This window comes from Caretta caretta, chromosome 13, assembly GCF_965140235.1.
Source record: "Caretta caretta isolate rCarCar2 chromosome 13, rCarCar1.hap1, whole genome shotgun sequence".
Taxonomy (NCBI): domain Eukaryota; kingdom Metazoa; phylum Chordata; order Testudines; family Cheloniidae; genus Caretta; species Caretta caretta.
In genome coordinates, this window is record NC_134218.1 from 7,906,909 (window position 1) to 7,925,910 (window position 19,002).

General features: G+C 40.1%; 1 long non-coding RNA gene across 3 annotated transcripts in view; it reads right to left on the reverse strand.

Moving 5' to 3' along the window:
- LOC142068793 (uncharacterized) overlaps positions 1–18,530 on the reverse strand; it is a 29,380-nt gene extending 10,850 nt beyond the window's left edge. Inside the window, exons 1-3 of one of the 3 annotated variants that reach the window (XR_012664681.1) lie at positions 18,435–18,530; positions 17,178–17,336; positions 13,862–14,030 (exon numbers count right to left, since the gene is read on the reverse strand). This is a non-coding gene — a long non-coding RNA (uncharacterized LOC142068793). The other 2 variants (XR_012664680.1, XR_012664679.1) reach the window with 2 other exon arrangements.
- Between the last annotated feature and the right edge of the window lie 472 nt (positions 18,531–19,002).

Genomic DNA, 19,002 nt, shown 5'->3' on the forward strand with positions numbered 1-19,002 from the left:
TGAAAGGTTTGGGGTTGTACAGGACATCTTCTCTCAGCAGATGGGATGGAACAAGTAATATAATCTTTAACATTTCCAGAGATTAGCAACCTCTGTCTCTGAACCCACCAATCCACATTAGCCTCGAACCTGGCATTAAAACTAGGATTTTCAATATGTTTAATATCTGATTGAGAAAAGTTATTGGGGGGAGGGGCGGGAGTTTGGCCACCTGCAACTAACCAAAGGAGAGCAATGAAAAGGGAAGTAAAAAAGAGGAGCAGAAAGGAAAACAGCTATTGTTTCACGGCAACCTTCTATTTCTTTTGATTTGTTGTTTGAAAAGGGGTAAGGCATCAGGATGGGAACCAGAAATAAAGCACGCATGAGCCGTTCTGAAGACTATACAGTACTTAGTGCTGGTAAACTCTGTTTGCCCAAATTGTAAGCATGGCAGTTATGTTTCAGCTACCTGAGAGAGATTTGTCTCACAAGGCTCTGCAGAATTAACAATCTGTTGCTGGAAATAAGTAAATTAAGTAAAATATATATCAATTTTGATCATTTGTGCTGTTCAATAAAATCAGGCCTGTTTTATTGGGGGTCACACATGAATATTGCATATATCTTTAAGCCTAACATATGTAAAGCATTTTTAAGCTCAGTAAGGGAAAGGTGACATTGCAGCTGTCTACCAGCTGTGCAAAATGCCTATGCTTAGAATCACTGCATGTAGAAATATAACAAATGGGCCAGCACTAAAGCTCCACCGTAGAGGCGTTGGGCTGTATTTGTAAGTATCACAGATCACATAACTGCTCAAACCCGTTACTCTAAGCTTCCCATAAATAAATGGGAATGGGGGAGAGGGCAGAGGAAAGAGAGAATCGCTTTTAAAGAAGAGCTCTACAATTAATTAAATCAAGTTATCTCTAGGCACCATTTCAAGAGATAATCAAGTCAAGGAACTAAATAAACGTAGACAGAGAAGACCTGGAAGTATTAAACTCATCCTTTGGCTAATTGCAGGGGGGGAAAGGAATTATTTACTGGTGGAAGAGGGGGGAGGAAACGCCTTCAGTTAACATTGCTTCATGGAACATGCAACATAAATCATGACAGGCATGGGCATTTTGTTTCAGCATGCAACAAGTTGTGTGAGCTGTTGACATCAGTGCATTTAAGACGTGCTGTGCTACTGGATGCACCTGCTCGGTCCTGACATTCCATTGATGTTATGGGATTGTTGTTATCTGAAAGCAGCCATAGAGAAGAGCTGCAGCACTGGATCATGCATCCCTTGTATTGTTATCCCAGACACTGGTTCCTCTGCTAATACTTATGCTCATGAGGGTACCCAAATGTACCAGGTTACAGAATCTTTACTATGGAGGTGAATGTCACTAGGAGGTAATACAAAAAAGATCTTCTATCTTGAAGAGCTTTCTGCCTTTGTCTCGATATTCTAATAAAGACGTGTTATAGACAGCACAGGGAAGCCAAAGAGTTTATCACAAATTGTCAATATTCCTAATGAAGCAGAAGATTCGACATGCAATAGAATTAGCCTGCATTGAACCATTGCACTGGGCCCATCCTTCTGACTCTAGGAGTGAGCTTGGCTACTGGACTGGATATTTCAGTCTAAACCCCTTTTGAAAAATGAACGCCCCTCAAAGCCATTATCATTACAAGCTAAAAGGCCAAATGAGACAAAGTACTGTTGGTCTTCATCTGAATAAACAAATCATTTTTAGATCAAATGCATTAACAATTTATCATTCTAAAATCCAATCAAAAGGAAAAAACAACAACAATAGAGAACATTGATTTTCTACAGCTTTATCTTAATGAAGTACACATTCCCTTAGTAATTAGCCTTAGAAGGGTTTTTTCCCTCCCACAAGTTAATGCGTTATTTGACTTCCATCCAAACGTTGCTAAATCTGAAGGAATTTCCCAAAATGAAATGCCCTTTGATAACACAGAGAGCCTCTTATCTCTCACTTTGTTGTTTTTTCACCAAAGGGCCCATACTTGTACTGCAGATGATTCAATTTGATTGCATTGTATCTTTGCAAGGATGTTTAAATCAATGCCCAGGTTGCTGTATTCTGCACAAAGTGTAATTTGTAAGCCATAAAGTATAAACTAATTGGTCATTTTTTTCCTTACAGCTGTCAAATATTAATCATATTATAATAGATTTAAATCATATATAATAGAAAGATTGTACTACATTTTCTTAACATATATTTTTAAAATGTGAGCATTCAACCCTCAGAAGTACAGCACAAACAGGGCACATGCATCTTCTGCTTAGATGTTATTTGAACTTATTAAAAAGCACTTGGGGGGACTAGAGTAGTTGCAGACATCTCACTGGCTACTGAATCTTTCAAACCAAAACTATTACCTGAAGTTAATAATATGTATATTTAACTTACACACCTCTGTAGAACTCACCTGTCTCCCACAAACACAATGAGGTTTCTGCTTATGGCTAACAAAGACAGCAAAGCAAAAGCAAACCTACCACAACCCAATGTGTAACACTGTATCTCCAAAACACAATCACCATCAAGTTTTAACTGCTCTATGTCCCAGTAATTGATACCAATATACAAACATGCTCCACGCTTGTTTTGTGCCTCTAAGGTACAAATGTACAACACTGAAAATACTTTGCCAGCTCCCTTCCTTCTCAATTCTTTGGGCTAGAGATAACTTTTAAATCCTATTTCTGCATGATGCTAAACAGAGGACAATTGTTTCAATCCTGCTGCAGTGGTTATTTGCTTAAATGCAATTGATAATTTAAGAGTCCAAGTTTATTTGGATGTTACACCTTGTTACTATGACATATATCAATTTCCACCATGAAGAATAAAGCAAACAAAACCTACTGTGGCAAAAAATATTAGCCAGTTGGTCCCTTATTAATGTTTAAGACAGAGAGAGGCCCGAATCAAAATCTTGCATCTGAACATCCAGATCTGGATCCAAATTTTGGGCCCAGTGTAGATAAAGGGCCAAATTCAAACACAGAGTCCACCCAGAAAATGCAAGGAGTTCACAATCTGGATTTGATGCAAATGCTGTGGCTCAGATACATCTCTAATGTAAGAAAGAGAGTAGCAGCAGGGCCCCTTCCACAATGGTCATATTTCTCTGAGGCCTTCTGGTGCCTACACACGTAGACCCTAGAAATGTAATGGAGAAAACTCTGAAGTCATTCATCTGAAATGCAGCAACAGGTATGTGTTTCCTGAAGCTGCATCTGTTGAATTCTGCAATTGCAATACTATGCTAGGGTATTAAAAGAGAATGAAGCTGATCCCGAATAGAGTTGGTGTATTTTATGAACCAAACAATTAAATAGGTTTTAAAATATCTGCTGATTGCATAATCCTATCCAGGGGAGTATATTCAGCATTTTAAAACAGCAACTGATATAACATCTGGCTGTGTACTACAAAACACCAGCAGTCCTGTTAAAATCAATAGAAAATTAGGTGCTTTGAAAATGCAATATGTGTCCAATTAGTTATAATTGGAGCAAATGGTGATGTAGATAAACTCCCAGAGTAAGATGTATTTGCCCAGAATACGCACTGCCTACTTTATGCACAGCACAATATTGGCAGTCCCCTGGTCTGATGTATCCTATAACATGAATGACGATCTATCTAATACACATATGTTAACTCTTATCTAATTATGGAGTTGCACAGAGCTTTTAGGATTGCTTTGGTGGACTACTGTGTGTTGTGACAAATGGTTCTCCGCCACACAGAAAACTCCCTGTTATACTTGACAAATTATTCCAGCAAACCTGTTTAACAACTGAAAAATCCTTGAACGTTGTCACAGGTAAAGAAATATGCTGTTTGTGAGATCAGAGGGATTGTTTGTTGGTTCAAAAATTCTGGTTTTAAACTATCCATTTGCTTCTTTTCCTCATGTCTTTTGTTTTGTCAGCTCAAAAACCTTCATACCAACTTTTTTCAAGGCTCTTTCAACATTTAAAAGCTCGGTTGCATGACCAAACAGAAACTAGGTTATTTGATTCTAGTGTTTTATTTTTAACACTGTTGGTGCAACATATTGCGTCCTTCCTCTTTTAATCTTATGACTAAAGAAAATGAGCAAAGTTCCTATATCACACAGCTATACCCATAACATTACACCCGTAGACAAGCGACATCAAGCCAAACCTGGTGAAATTGGTCCAAGAAGCTTCACTGCATTACTAATACATTTAATAGAGACCCAGTTCAGATATCATAGGGTATTACAATTATCATTTGACTTTGTTTGCATGTATTGTTTAAACATATAAGTAACTTAATATTTCTTGTCCCAACAGTATTGCCTCAATTGCTAGGCAGTAATGATTCACTGAGAAATGGACGTTTAATTCCAATTTTTAGTTAATTATTCACATAAATAGCAAAGAATCACAGCCCATCAAGGAAATATGTCTGCATTTATCCACCCCATAAACCGTTTACCATCGCCAGACACTGTTACTTATGTCGTTTAAGAAAAGGTCTCTTCAGAAAAAAAATAAAAAAAGATAGTAACTTGTATTTGCTGCGCTGACTCAGCGAAACTATGGAACAAGAAATGCTAAGGCTCAATCCTTAACTTTGGGATCTATTCAAAGAATGCTTTCTTTCGCAATACTGATAAAAGTATAATACATAGTTGCCCAGGTTTTTAATAAACTTGTCAACAAAAGAGTAAAGGAAATTGATGGGGGCTTTCCTAGGAATAAATTCGGTTTCAAACAGACCAAATGAACATGGGGGACAAAGTGCAGGGAGAACAGCCAGGCGAGGGCTACTTTTGCTGTTCTTTGCAGAAATGCAAGATAGATTTTTTTGTGTCTTAGGATCTTAGTAAAAAGCTGTTTTAATTTAAGGAAAGAAATATGTTTCTGCTCACAAGTGCATCAGAGCCCTGACACCAATGAAGAAAAAGAGAAGGGACAAACACTGTGTATTAAATTAATGACTAACACATTCCTAGATAAGAAAATACCATTTCACATCGAAAAGGTATTCAGGGATTTTTTTTCCCCCTTTCCCTTACTGACCGCTTCGGGTTATGCAATGTATGCTACTGAGAGGTGTTAATTTTGGTATATCTTCATCAATGCACTCTCTGACAGTCTTTTTTCATGTGCTAAATATTTCAGATCAAAACCAAGAGCATGATATTCTTTGCTGGTTATACCATTGAAATAATTATATAGTCTAAACAAAAGAAGGATAAGAAAACCCTCCCGCAATTTATTCTGCCTTTACATTCCCCGAGCTCATCCTTCAACAGAATTACTCGTGTACAGACTGAAATACATTTCAGTTGTGTCCCCCTTATGCATCATTTACATAAAAATCTCACCCTCTTCGCCAGCCCTCTGTGTATCCACATAAATATCATGTCCCCTATTCCATTCAGACAAACAGGGCTATGGACTCCAATCAAAGCCACATTCAAGCAAAAGTCAGTGATTCCTTTGATGACCTGGTTAAGGCCCCTACTGCCTAGATTTATACAAAGCAATCTGTCTGTCTCATACATACATACTGTATATATCTATATCTAGACATGAATATATTATAACTCAAATCCACATGTGCTGTTCATTATTTTACATTTATCTTGACCAATTGGATGCCTCTAGATTGTTGTTGTTGTTACTTATGTATTTATTTATTGTTTCTTCTTTGAGATGGCGAGTTTAAAAATGTTGCTTACCAGGACTAAATTTAAGATTTAATTCAAAACTCCCACAGACTTCAAAGGGAGCAGGACTGGACCTCTTAACGGGACCAAATGCCTTATTTTGTTTACTTCAGTAATCACTTGCACTGTTTCAAGTTTCTGCTGTGTGAGGGGTTGTCCCTTGCTCTCTCCCTGCAAGTTTAATTTGAACTGAATGGGCTAAAAAGGGAAAGGCAAAGTCATGCCTCCGAAGTAGAAAGAGTGACTTTTTGAGATTGACAGTTGGTGTGTCCTAGCCTTCAAAATGAACTTTATTCTTGGTTGCTGTTAGGTCACCAGATTCCTGCTCCTGTCGCTTTAGCCGACTCCTGAAATGCCTGTGTTTACTTGCCTATGTAAGGCCTTCGCAGGAGTGGCTCATGTTCTTACAGCTGTTTGGTCACTGATCGCATTGCACTTCTGCGTTTGGTTATCACGAGGAGGCCTGCACTACTTCACTGCCCAGATGCCATCTGAATACAGTTTCACCAGAAGGGCAGCTGAGAATGAGGACTATTTATATCAGCTGTTCTGTAGTCCCCTTGGACTCATCAGACTGCCTCTGGGCTTTTTTAGATAGCGGCACACTTTCAAATACTGGCCATATCTGGGCATGGCGAACAACTTGCAAACACAGCACCATGCTTTATTTAAAAAAAAATTCAACAACAATAAAAAAAACCCTGCATCTGTTCAGGATGTCAATTGGCCTGACAAAAATATTATGTATCCCCTTCTTTCAGAACGCCGTTGGTGAATGGTCTGATTGCTGAAAACTTCTGCAGTTGAGTTCCCCCTGAAAGTAGTAATTCCTTCATTATAAAAAATACAATTGTTCTCTGAATAGGCTCAATTTGTGCATATGCATAAAGATTATATACACAACAGAGATCTGTCATTTACTACGTGTATATACTTACCACACATGTATATATTGGAGTGGGTGTTGAAGCTCTACAAAGTTAATACTGCTAAAGATAGGGCTAAAATTGTGGATTAGATTTAATAGGACTTCGAAAAAACATTTTAAAAGTAAACTAATTGAAACAACATATCTTTAGATTGAATACAAGATAAAAGAAGATGTGAATTGATCTGCATATGCATCTATAGCTGTATACACCCACTAGAAGTTGTGTGCTGCACAGCCATGAAAAGAAAGCACTTGCATTACACAGACTCCTTAGCTTCAGAAAAACCTCAGGACAAAAAGCCACATTGCTCTGTTGCACACAAACCGGCAACAAGCACTTGAGAGTCTGAAAATTGGGGACAGATAAGGTGCCACAACTCCAAGTGCACAAGCTTCATGACAAAAATCATTGCTCACTATCTGAACTGCTCAGCTGCTTTGCAAAGTCAGTGTTGGCTCTTTGTGTTCTTTCTCCTGCAGCAGTGGAATTCTTCCATTAGACACCGAAGTCACAATAGACTCTTTGGATCATTTTGAACAACCCATGCTATGCTGGGCCTACTCTCCTTCCTGTGCATGCTGAGCCATTTCTAGGAGTTATGTCAGGCTTCATATGCCTGTGTAACACCGACAGACCCCGGTCGTCGGCATCAAACTGGGGACCTCAGAGTTTAGTGTGGGATTGAACCGGGGAGCTCTGGAGCTTAGTGCATGAGCCTCTACCGCATGAGCTAAAAGCCAACTGGCTGTTAGCTAACGCTGTAGAGCAGACTCATTAATCTCTTTCTAAGTGCTCTCAGTGCCACTAGGTGGGACAGAACACCACACCAGGGAGTTGTGTGGGTTACACATGCACTACACCAGCTAGATGTGGGTAGTACAGGAAGAAGTGAGCCAGATGTCCCATAAACAGCTTTGTAAAATCACTACAGACTAGGGTTTGGGCTTATCTTTAAAAAGCCTGTCGGCCTGTAATGCCTGTATATGGCTAATGGTACTCGGGATATAATCCTGACCCCACTGAAGTCAATGAGAGTTTTGCCATTGATTTTAGGTGGAGCCAGGATTTCACTCTCTGTTTAATACACAGTGCAATGGTAAACTGTAAACTGAAACATGTCAGTATATCATGGATATGTTTGTGTGCATGGGTTTGCAGTAGCAGTGAATTATATTTTACATAATAATACTTAGTATTTAGCTAGGCAGTGTTGTTGTAGTCATGTCGGTCCCAGGATGAGAGATAATGGGAGATATTTATATAATGGGCCAAATTCATTCCTGGGTATAAACACCATCTGAGTTAATGAGTTTATATCAAGGACAAGTTTGACCCATTTCTAGTTAAGTGATTAAAATACCAGCTCAATACTAGAGAGAGAAGGTGGGTGAGATAATATCTTTTATTGGACCAACTTCTGTTGATGAAAGAGACAACCTTGTCTCTCAAGTATTGCGCTGGTATTTTAAGTACTTAACTAGCAATGGATCAAACTTGTCCTTGATATAAATTCATTAACTCAGATGGTGTTTATACCCACGAGTGAATTTGGCCCATTATCTAAATAAAACCTTCAACAATTCTACCAAGATAATTGCATAAATATTATTCATCTCATTTTGCAGATAGGGAAACTGAGGCAGAGAATTTTAAATGACTTGACAAAGACCACACACGTGAGTGTGTCAGAGCCAATAATAGAAGTCAAGACTTCTAGATTTCCAGCACCCTCCGTTAACCACTAGACTCCATTTCTCTCTCAATAACCTTGCACAGTCCAATGGAAATACTTTTTTTAAAGGTAGCTGTCCACTTCGAGAGCCACTACAAGACCAGGCTGCAAAGATTAACCCTACTATCATTCACTAAACGGGGACAGCAACTGGTGTATTTAAAAGGCAATTCTAAGCTTTCAGGGGGATCAAACAATAAGCAAATATATTTAACCCAACAGAGAGCCCTCATTCACTATTAGATACATGATGTGATGGAACTATTTTTTGTTTTAAATATATCCTAAGCAATTCATGCCATTAGCATTTGTCCTCAGACCTATGACGGGAGATCCTGCTAATTGACTGAAAAGAATAACTATCAGCTTGGGGCTCACAAAGGCTTCTTTCTTTCTTTCTTTCCTTTCTTTCTAGGGCCTTCTCTTGCTCCGGGCCTAAACCAGTCCTGGGAAACACAAGGGAAGCCCTGCCCAGCTCGGCTGGTGTCAAAGGAAGGGAGAGATACTGCAGTGCAGTACTGATCTTTTCTGCAATCAGACGTGCAGACTAGTCCAAACCCTGAGTCAGCACAATTTCTTTTTTGATTGGTTGATCTGAGTAACATACTTTCAATTTATGCTAAAGTGGCAGCAATTAATACATCCCCCCGCCCTTCTCTGCCTTGCAAAAAACCTTTGAATCAAATGCACAAATCTCATCCCCAAAGTCACGCTCTGGTCCTAAATATTCTAAGGCTCTTTCATTTTTAATTTAGGGCATTAAAAAAAAAAATTTTTGCAATCCAAGCGATGCTCACTTTGATCGACTTCTGCTGCAGCAGCTAAAATATCTGTCCTGCAGGTCAATCTAATCATGCTTAATAGCAGTTTATTCTTCAACGCAACATTTTTCACATTGGGTCGACAGTTTTAAATGAGATTGCTGATGCACCCCTTTCCTAATGCTTTTACCGGGGCCAGCACATGCTTTGAAATACTTGTGCAATAAAATGCTTTATTGCACTTGATGAAAGCACTATTAAACTTGAATTGCAAACAGACTTTTTTTAGAAGGGGTACTGAAATGTATTTGGCCACCTGCTCTAAATATATACAATCATCATCATCATCACTTGCCATCAAGATGAACAAACAAACAAAACCTAAACACCCACTGGGAAAATGGTACGTCACAAATCGTCCTTGTGCTCTCTTGAGTGTGTGCAAAATAGCCATTTTATACCCGGGGATGGTTTCGCTTACATGTGGAAAATTCAGTTCTAAAACGGCTGGATTTTGTGAGGCACAGAATAGGAAAATTTTAACTAATTTGGTCCACTGGATTTACAGCTTTTATCATTCTCAAAGCTTCTGTTTCCACAACTGGCATTTCACAATCCTCAGCTTGCTATTTGGATGACAGCACCTGAATTTCCCAACTGGTTCCAATAAAATTTCTTGCCTAACGTGAACTGCGGAGGGATTCTTAGGAACGAACTCACGATTGGACTGGAAAAACAGGAACAAATCTCTCTTGTATGGAGAACAAAATGGAAATAACTTGAATCTTCATTTCAATTGGTGAGTTCTGCGGGATGGGGCCTGTTACCATTGTAATTAATGAAAGAACTATCAACCAGGCAGTGAGAGTAGCCTAATGTTTTTACAAGGACTTAGGGCCCAATCCATCTCCTATTGAAGTTGATGGCAGGCTCCCCCTTCCTTTAACTTGGATGGGAACAGGACTGGAGCACAACTTTTGATGTTCGCTCAGTACCATATGCTTTTCATTCTCATCCTATCACGTGGTCTCCATGAGGCTGTTTTAAGAAGCACAGAGATATGTGTAGAATCATAGAAGCACAGGATTAGAAGGGACCGTTAGGGTCATTTGCATTGTTACAGGGAAGCAAGTGGGGACAAGAGGGAATTGTAATGGACTTCAGCAAAGCTAAGATCCAGACTTGGGCATTTAGCAGAGCTACAGCAGAAGGCCTCATCGCTGAGCTATACTGTACCGTACACTGCTCCTTAAAGCACATAACCCCATGCCTTTATCTCCCCTCCACTCATTTTCCTTCTGCCAAGATATTAAAATACCATAGACGTCGCTTAAAATTATAGCTTCCAATATATTTACATAAAAAGAAATCTGAATGCTTAGTTACGTCCTAATATTCGTAATTCCATTGGATTAACAAACCTATTAATTTAAAGAGGGGAAAAGTAGGCAAAAATGGAACACAAGTACTTGTAAATCAGAACCGGTGTCCCTGGGCGCAAGAGCAACACGAAGTTTCAGTGAAACCTGAGCCAGGAGGAAAACGTTAGCAACAAAAAGGGAAAATTTGTTTTCTACGACACTGAGAATCACTCTCATTTTTAATTCCGTGGATCAGGGTCATGTAGGTGATTTACAATAAGGGGAAGCTGCAACCAAGCTTATGATCTGTAGTTTTACTGCTCAGTTAAATCTATTTTCAAAACACTAGTGCTTTCATTTAAGCATGCAGTGTCGTATCTCTGTCAGTCCCCGGATATTAGAGAGACAAGGTGGATGAGGGAATATCTTTTATTGGACCAACTTCTGATGGTCCAATAAAATATATAACCTCATCACACCCTGTCTCTTTATTTAAACCCAACCTCTTGCCATCATACTTTAATGTCAAACATGGACTTCGTCTGGGGAAGGAGCCGCTGCCTCCATGAGATGGCTTAGTGCGTTCGGATGTCTTCCCCGTGTAATTCCACCAGTGGCTGCTGCCTTCATTGGTGGAATTGCAGACTAGACAATGATGGGCTCTTCCCCCCATCTACTGCAACAAGGGAAATATTTTTTTAAAACACGCCTGGTTAAGCAGCTTGGGGGACGCTAGTGAGATGCATATCAGCAGGTGAAGACCATGAGTCACCTCACTCTCCCTCCCCATACAGGGAATCTGTCATTCATGCCAAAAGGTCATCCCTTCTGGCAGAAAAACCATAACAGTTTATTGTGGGGACCTGCACCTGTTGCAGGCTTCCAAGGGCCTGTCATGAGTGGGATTCTCCTAAAGAGCAAAGATCACATGATTTTAAAAAAATACCAAGGCCAGAAGGACCATGCCCCTTTGAACTATAACAGGTGCTCTTTCTGGTCCCTGACATGTATCTCAGCCCTACACGGTGGTACTGAAGTTAGCTCAGTTTCACTTTCATTCAGTGTAACGTCTATTTTTTTAATGCAACCTGGCAAATAAGAAGATTTTCGCCTGTCCTAGCCAGCTACAGCTAAACCCTTTCTCCCTTTCTATAGCATTTACTTTAAAAAAAGTTAATATCTACTGAATAATATACAGAATAAAACCTCAGTGGTATTCAGCCTGCCATTTCTAACCAGTTATTCATGAGCTCCTGCTTATAGTTAAATCCCCTTTGGCATACATGTAACAAGTGACAATGGTGCTTGCCTTGAATAGAGGAGAATAAGGACTTTTGCAAAATCCAAATTCACTATCTCGCTTACTCTTCTGGGCCATTAGAATACGCAAAGCTCTACTAGTTTCCAAAACCAAATGTCTGTTGGTTGCTTGATCAGTCCCAGCAATGGATAGCAAGTTGCCAGGACTCTATCAAATGAGATGTTAGCAGTAAAGCAAATCCAAGGTGGTGTTAACAAGGAGGCAAATCATTCTATTAAAGCAAAAAGTTTCAGGTTAATTTCCAGTAGCACCACTAGTTGAGATCTGGTTAACTTTGGGGAAGGAAAAATACTTTTTATGAAGTTTAAAACAAAAAAAAACATCTGCATTAGGCACTTTTGTGGGGAGGTGGGTTGGTTTTGGAAGTGCAAAGATACTTTTAGAATGAAATTGTAAACAGATAAGGGTTTAGTTCTACATACGTACAATATCCAATATATAGCGCTATTTTCTTTCATCCTGATTCACTTCTTAAACCATTATTTCAGAAGAGCAGAAAAATAACCAAATGCATTTTGTTGTACAGTATAAAAAAATGTTTAAAAGACTAATAAGACTTCCCGAATTCAAGCCTGCTGATTTTATTATTCTTTTGGGGAAAATATATGTACATATTTAGGGTTGCTTGTGGTTTAGCAATGTTTAAATTGTTTTGATGGCTGTTAATAGAATTCATCATAAAGACGATTAGGATATCTTTTCTCGCTGCTTTTAACCATGAGAACTTTTAACATGGGAAAGGTTCAAAAAGCCTAAGTTTGTACATTAATTTAGAGCTAAAATACTGCACAGCTAAGGCAGAATCATTGTATTCTCTCTCTCTCTCTCTCTGTCCCCTCTATTCTCCTATCCAATCCCTTTCTCTCTTTTCTCGATTTAAAGCTCAATCTGCTTTGCTGGCATCTAGTCTACTTTTTTTGAGGGGTGGGGGGAGGAACAAACAAATAAAAAAGAGCAATTGGCCTCTACCCTTGTTAAAAAACACAAGTGGACAGCAAGCTTTCTTCTGGCGTTGCCTTTCAAAGCCCATGCCGCAGTCAGCATATTGAATATTTAATGTCCTGATGAGCATTTCCACCTGCTGACACAGGCAAAGTGACAGAACAATACACGCCCTGGAACAAGATCATCAATTGACTCCCCGGTCAGTCTGCCATGTCAGGCATTTAAACAAATTTCTGTCTGTCCTTCTCCCCTTTTTTTTTTTTACATTGGGTCACACATTGCTCCACTGAGAATGATCCCCACCTGAAATACATACTTCTTTACATTCCATAGCTTGCCAGGTTCATATGGGCATATAAAGAAGTATGTCTCTCAAGCAGGTAGTTTCAATATGTGCATTTATATGTTCACAGGAGTAAACAGCGCTGATTCAGAATTCGCATCCCAAGAGTGTTCAGTTAAGGCTCAATTTAAAAGAGCAGAGTTTCTCTTTCCTCCAGCAACACACGCACACACTTTCCCCACCTCAGACTAATCTCCAATAATCCATAGCTGCTCCTCTGCAGGTTTCTGATTTTTGTCACCGAGAATAGAAATGGACACTACATTGGACAAAAAGTCTGAGCAATCTGGCAATTTGCCCCTGACAGTGCTTCATTTTCACATAAATGGGATGGGGGGAGTGAGGGGAAAGCAAAAGAAAACAAAAATCCCATCCAGTTCACCTGAAAAGTAGATATTTCATTCGAAATCCAAAACTTTCAAGTACAAAAAAAAAATCAGACATATCTATCTATCTTACTGGAAGGATTTCTTTTCTTTTTTCTGCAAAGCCACTAGGAAAAAAAAAATAAAGACACCTGAATTGTTTCCATCCCAGGATTTAGAAACAATCAGAGCCAATCTGGGGTATATACCACCCCAAAAAATCAAATGTCTGGTAGATAACTTACAAATCAACACCAAGCTTGCCTGTTCCATTCGCCAGGGTTAGAAAAGTAATCCGTTACAGACAAAGAATTGCTTTTATCAGTTAGTTGGGGTTAAAGCATAAGAAGAAGAAGAAAGGATCTTACCTAGAGACTCCAGAGATTTTTCCTTTGCAGGTCATTGTAAGTGAAACACTACCTTGCAGATACAAAACCCCGGAAAGAAATGATATGCCTTTTGGGGTTTGGTTTTTAAATGTTTTTTAAAATGTCATCCAGTTGAACTCCATGACAGCTGAGGATGCCTGTAACATACCTGCAGATATGCAAAATAAAAAACAGAGCGGGGCAGCCAAAGCTAGATGCCAGAAAGCAAAGGCCAGAGTGGAAGTCTGCAAGTTACTCCTCAAGCACTCCTCTTCATGCATGCATGTGTGTGTGTATGGCTCTTTCTCCTGTTTGCATTAGTCAGTCTTTCTCTCTTTTTTTTTTTCTTTCTCTCTCTCTCTCTCTCTCTTTCTCCCTCATTGCCTCACAGCCACTCTGAGCTTTAAAGCTCCCCTAACAATGTGGTCCGAGTGGCACTGCTGAAAATGATGATTGTACTGAATACGAGACTATTATGGGCAGGCTTTAGGCATCAAGCAAACCAGGAGGTCACACGGGGCGCTTAATGCTCATTCAGCATTGCTGTAATGGTATGCTTAGCTTGTCCACTCACCTGCTTCATTTGACTGCTACCCCTAGCCTGAGCCGGCAGATCAATACCAATTTACAGGCAAATGCAGAATGGCTGCCTTAGTGTTAATGAATTTTACCATTTCTCACAGTCTTCTAATGAACCCTTTAAAGAGGGTTTAAGTAAACTTAGCAATTGGCAAACTAAGCACTTTGGAATACTTAATTGTATCGATGTTTTTCCACTGCATTTTAGAATATAACTGCAAACTGGGAAGTAAATATTTCCCAGTTCTCAGTCAACTTCTATCACCACCAAAAAGAAACAGAGTGGTCCCACTATGCCAGTGTTTCAGAAAGTTAATTGCTGTGAAGTCCTGGAAGTTACTTTACTCCTGCCATGTTACACAGCTCACGTACTTTAGCCCTGATTTTATTCAACATCTTTTTTTATTCCTTTTTGTTTGTTTGAGTTTATCACTTATTGTTATTTGTCTAATTTAAAGGCAAATTTCAATCTTTTGGGACTAAAGAGAAGAGGGGTGGACCTGTGACACTATCAGAATGCACGACTGCTGGGAAATTAAGGCAAGAGAGAGGACTGAGGGTTTAAATAGACACACCAATAGTGTGAATGAACGTCGGATTGCTCTGATTTCAGGAAAAATCAGACACTTGGGGAGAGTTTAGCATGGCCGAGACATTCAGTTGAATTTTGTTTTCCCTTGTCCCAACACCAGTAAATATAAGTGTGGGAAGAAGGATGGTTACTTTATTTCTTCGACCTTTAAAACATTTGTAATCTACACACTATTCACTTTCCCTAAATAAATTTTGATGTATGCTCTCCTGTACAGTCCCAAACTTTTGCAGATGAATTGGACACCAACTAAAGGATAATAAGGAGAATATTGTATAAGGTATTTAAAACTAAAGGGTTTAAAACTAAAGATTAGGAAAAGAACCCCTAGCTAATGACTTATAAAAGTCAAGGCAAGTTTATCCAGTCTTGCTGAGTACAGCAAAGTGGCAATTGCTTTTATACTAGTAACACCTGGTGGAAGTGTATGTAATTTTTGTTAATTCACTTGCGGGGTCTTCATGGAAATTCATGTTTTCCAAAAATGCCCCTTTTTAATTTGTTTGGCATAGTAAAAAATATCTGTACCCTATTTTACATTTCATCAGGTCGTGTTGTGTTCCAGTTACCCAATTTTCCCTCACTCATCTGAGCTGGTTTAACTGTCTCTTGATTCATTCAGAGTGGAAAATATTGCATGCTGATTGGGGGCATACAAATCCTGGGAGAGGGAAATCCTAAATGGTTGGTGTCATTTGACAAAGGAGGAGTGCAGAGATGAGGAGCTGATGAAAGCAAGGAAGACAGCCTGAGCTAATGGAAGTGAAGTTAAATGTGGGAGGGGAGAGTACGAAGGGAGGGGGGTGGGGAATGACATGTGTTCATGCTCGCAGGGCTTTCCTCCTTCGCCTCAGACCCTCTGTGCACTTGCCTAGTCATTTTACAGAATTCTATCTGCAGTTGGACAGCACAGAACTTTTTGGAGCTTCAAAGAATGGGAGATGCAGGAGAAGGTCTTTATTCATGGGGACAGTGGGGAGAAGTGAGAAAGGAAGATGAAATGAGGTGGAAGTTTGTGTTAGTTCCGGCCAAGCCTGCCCGCAATCCGTTCTGTACAGTTTAGATTGAATTGAGTCACTTTACAAAAAATTTCTGAGACATAGACAATATCATCAGTTCAGGAGAAACCCAGCAATTAAAATGACAGCACAAATCAAGGATTTCTCACTATACAATTACACATGATTGAAGAATGTACAATCTCTAATACACACACACACACACACACACACACACACAGAGGCTTACTATATATACACAGAAATAATATATATTGTATTCACATAATATATATTACATATATTTTATATGATGTGTATATGTAGTATATATATATACACACACACATTATACAGTATATCTTTACCATGCATACATAAATATATATATATATATATATCATAATATTTATCATTATATATGTGTGGATGGGCGTGTGCACATATACACCACTATAATAAAAAATGTAATGACCACAGTCAGCTCTTTGCTTCAGAAGCAAGAATAGTCAATTGGCACATGAAGTGTAACCTGTGTTTTAAATTCCTTGCAGTGAAAATATAACTTCTCTTCCCCTGACGTTCCTTTTCTGATTGTCCATAAACCACATGTCTGTAATTAATACTCGCTTCTCAGCATTTCAATGGTTAATCACCGCAGTGTTGAGATCACTGCAACTTAGGGTAAGTTTAACCACATTTCAGCTTGGCTCTTGTTGGTATTATTTCAGCTCGCAGCTACTAGGTATTAAAAAAAAATTCCCCCCCGGGGTCATTAGCCAGCCCATATCAGTATTAGGCATTTAAAGGCTGGTTTAACCTTGCAAAATGATTGCATGTCAAAGTTCTGACATTTCAGTTCAGATTATTCTAGTCCAGTGCTTGCTCTGCAGTTTTTTGGGTTTTTTTTAAATGCGGAGGATGCCAGAGCAGAACAAGAAAAAAAGGTCTCCTAATCCACCCACATATTAAAACACACATTCTGTACACAAACACACAGTCAACAGAACAGAGGCACACATTTAAGTCCCTGGGCAAGTTTGATGGGCACCGAGTCCTGCATTAGCCAGGAAAGTGTTTAAAAACAAGCGGAGCTGATGCAGTTAAAAGAAAGACAGATAGGAGAGGGGGGAAAAAAGAGACATACCAGTTAGAAGATTCTGTTGCAGCAGTAGAGTCACCAGAGCACTAGCTGAAAGCTGAATCAGCTTTCGAGAGTTAGGGATGCATAGAGGAGGGTCATGGAATCACAAGGTAATAATGCGCTTCATGCTGCAGCCGTCAGCCTTCTCCTTATAGCCAATCTCTAATGCAGGAAGGGAAAAAGAGAGCAGGCCCAGTAATAGTATTAGCCCTCACTTGGAGAAAAAAAAATTATGAGGCAACACACCCCCCCCCACACACACACACACCCTCCAAAAAGCACCACTACAACTCAATCCCTCCTGCTGCATCGCAGGCTTAGTGGGGTGGGAGGAGGGAAGGAAAGGAGGGAGAGCTTTAAAGCTTACAGCTAAGGCTAAGAGACAGAGCGAGAGAGAGAGAGAGAGAGAGAGAGAGAGCACGAGCACTGAAGAGCAGAGGAAGAATAGAAGGTTGAAGCAGGAGTTAAGGAGAGGCAACCTCCCATGCTCAGATTGCCGCACACCTTGATGCATAATGGCTGTGTCTGCAGAAGTCTCCCATCGCCCGCCCTTCCTCTCTTCTCTCCCCACCCCCCAAAGGGTCAGCCTGAGGTAGAGGTCAGGATGCAACCAAGAGCACGCATGCAACAAAAAAAAAGGGGGGGGGGGGTTGCTGCACAGAGTCTGGGGGGGGGCGGGGGGAAACCTCTGATCAGAAAACGAGTCCACCTTTCCAGTGCTTATATACCCAGCTAAGCATCTGAAACATGCACTCCCAGGCAAGTGGCCCCTTTTCATGCCATTGCCTCCCTGACCATATTTAGTCAACCATGGCAAAAAATAGCCTGTCAGCTGGAGACGGCCGAGCAGGGAGTATTTGGAGTTCAGTCACTTCTCTCAGCCCATTGACTACTAGTCCTGCAGGGTCCTGACTCTGCCTTTTTTTTTACCCTCAGCTATTTTTAGCTAGGCCAAATAGAGAGCCATCTCATCTTACCACTCTCTGCCTGTCCCAAGGTTTCACCAGGCCCAGACTATGTATGGTAAGCACTGTTGTTGAGAGACAGAGACAGAGACCATGTCCATTCCGGAAGACCTTTGTCTCCCCTCAGCGTTTTTGGTTGGTTTTTTTTTGGGGGGGGGCGGTTTGGGAGGGGGCGCAGAGGGGGTTGGTGAGGGAGGGGTTACCTATCTTTCTTTGGTTCCTTTTTTCCTCCCTGGTGGAAACGTATCCGGAAGAGGAGGTGGGGGAAAGAAGTTGAAAGGCTATTGATTCTTACCTTAACAAGAGAAGAGCCGTGATTCAAAAACACCACATTAAGACAGACTCCCTGACTGTGAGATCCCAGGCACTTCACCGGCTGGCCGAGTCTCTCTCCATTCTGAACCCTTCCAAGCTGCTGGCCCCCAGGGAGCATGCGCTATCTGTTCCTTGTGTTGGGGAATGTGAGTAAGCCCAACTTTAAGCCAGGGAAAGTCACCCCCTGAAAGGGTGCCCTGTTAATTAATGCATGTAATAACTGAACAAGCTGGTATCTCTCTGGGTTTTTGTTCATGCTAGTTTTTTGGCCCAATGAAAAGTCATTCTCCTCATTAATTTAAGGTGAGGTACTTACACAAAATGTGAGCACGTTGCATTGACTTGCACTCCTGAAATGAGGGAAGCAAGTGGGTGATCTTTGATTTCACGGCCCCTTACAAGATCCAGCTTAAAAAAAGATCAATGTGAGGATAGCACCAGGTCACCTTGGGGAGAAAGCATAAATAATGATAAATGTGATTCTGCCTATTCCTAATGAATCTGCCTTGTTTGTTTGCAAGCAAAACCCCAAATCTGGGCATCTCATT